Below are 2286 nucleotides of genomic sequence, written 5' to 3' on the forward strand. Positions count from 1 at the left end.
ATTGGCTGCTCATTTTCGTAAAACTTGTCAAAAATTAATAGCTTTGACACCATCAGACTGAGATGAAAAAGATTGTTTTGTCAAAACGAATTGAGGGATGGGGAGTGGAAGAGAGAGACATGTGCACGCATATATCCACACTCAGGCAGTGTGGTCATGTGTTTCCTGAGGAAGCCAGGCTAAAAAATAAAGGTCCAAACAAGAGTGAATGATGCTTCTTTCTCTTCTTATCTCTTGACTGTACTTCTGACCAGGCTCACACTGTTAATCTTAAGATTTAGAACACTGTCCTTAATTTAAAGTTGACTTGCGGGGCAGAGGTGACTGTGGTTTGTAAATAGAAGGAAACGAGCCCTGGCCTTTAGCTGGCACAGCACAGATTAACAATCAATAGTCCAACAGGACAGATAAATCACAAAATCCAAGTCAAATCCTGTACAGTTAAAGGCCAAATGGATGGTCCAGATCCAGGACCATGCCTTGTGTGGAAGGCAGGATGGATGCTTCCTCTCTTTTGCAAATTTCTGACATGAGGGTTGACAGTTGGTGCTGATAAATAATGCAGAATCCTCAAAAGAGAGGCAGCTGCAATTTGAAAGGGAGAATGGAGAGGCAAAGGCTCCTGGTCAGGCTGCGTAGGAGGAGCGTGGCTTTACAACAGGTCCTGCAATGAGGACAGTTCTATGGCTGTATGGGGCACACGGGGTTGACTGGAAGACCTAGCCTGGTTTGGGGCATCAGCCTTCTCAGGGCCATGGCAGGGCAGCTTGAAAATTGGAAATGAAGGAGGGGTTATTCAGATAAGTTGTCATTGCCCTTAGCTCTGATCCTTGTATTGTGGGCTCTTGTCACACAACACAGCTGTGGCTGTGTGTTCTCTTCCACTGCCTGTCCCGTTTGGGGCACAATTGAGAATTGCTGCCTCCAACTAACTCTGCCCTGCCCTGGCAGGAGGGAAAAAACCACTTGAGCAATCCAGCTGTTGGCTTGACACAGCTAATGCATTTCAAAGTGGGTGGAATCGAGCAAGGATCAGGTTGTTAATAACGCAGATTTCTAACTGAGTGGATTTGTAATGTTACCCAGACTAGCAAGTAATTCCAGCAGCCTTACAACATCACCCTTAATCAGAAAATATTTGTCCCGCATCCCATCGCATATTTGAACTCAAAGTGGTGCCAAGAAGAAAAGAGAGGCAGAGTCCTCCAAGAAGATTGAATTGAACTTATCTGTCCACTTAACATCTGAGTGTTGAAAATTTTGTCAGCTTGTAAGTTTCACCAGTATTGCACTTTCTCAAGAGAAAACATTCAAAACGTGCCAAAATGCGCTTGGCTGTGATCCTATCCATGTATTCAGCTAGAGCAGATAGTCAGCATTTGATGCGGGTCAGATTTGAATCACGCAGGGAATGAAAGTTTTATAAGCCCCAGAGTGAGCTGAGATACCACATAGGCAGGCAACACCTGGCTAAGATGAATGGCATTTACCTGTCATTAATGAAAGGTTGTCACTATGTAGCTGTACGGTTAGCATCCATGTGCAGTGTATGTACATACACACACACTTGCAGTGGGAGTAGGAATACAAAAAGGCAGAGCAGGCACACCCCTTCTGTTTCATCTTCATAAAAGGCTCCTGCGGCTTTTCTCCTTGCTAAGCTTGGAGTACAGAAGTACGAAAGAATAAAAGCAGTGCTCTAGCTCATGATGCACAGCCCTGGAGCAGCCATGGGCTTTACGGGAATGACATTTACAGCTGACATCAGATCTGAGTATTTGCATTGGATTTCAGTGTCAGCATTGGAGGTGTGGCTTAGCAGGGACACTGTTTCAGTCTTCTGATCCAGCTAAGAGGCAGCTCCGGCTGAGAAGATACTCACTCCCCTCGTCTCTGCTATCCTGCTTGCATCTGACTCCTCCCTCCTGCAGCTCAGAACAGCGCAGGGTGAATCCAACAGCCTCTCATTTCTACTATGTTTCTCCCTGAGCTACTAGAGCTTGAACATACCTGATATTCTGCCTTCGTTTCACCTGAACTCGTGAGTAAGGCACGTTGCCTGATATCTGTCAAAAGTGAATGGCATGTTATTACCTGAAGAGCCTAAATTAACCATCTTTCAGTACTGAAGGGATTATGAAGAACTGCATTTTTTTCAGCACCTTTGATACTTCATTGTTGCCTGAATTTTCGAGAGCATGAGTTGTTCTGGTTATCAAGGGTGCTTTCACCTGAATATTTCTTCATCGGATGCCACAATAGAGAGTCTAGGTTAACAAAGAAACT

Source organism: Accipiter gentilis, chromosome 6 (assembly GCF_929443795.1).
Source record: "Accipiter gentilis chromosome 6, bAccGen1.1, whole genome shotgun sequence".
NCBI lineage: Eukaryota > Metazoa > Chordata > Aves > Accipitriformes > Accipitridae > Astur > Astur gentilis.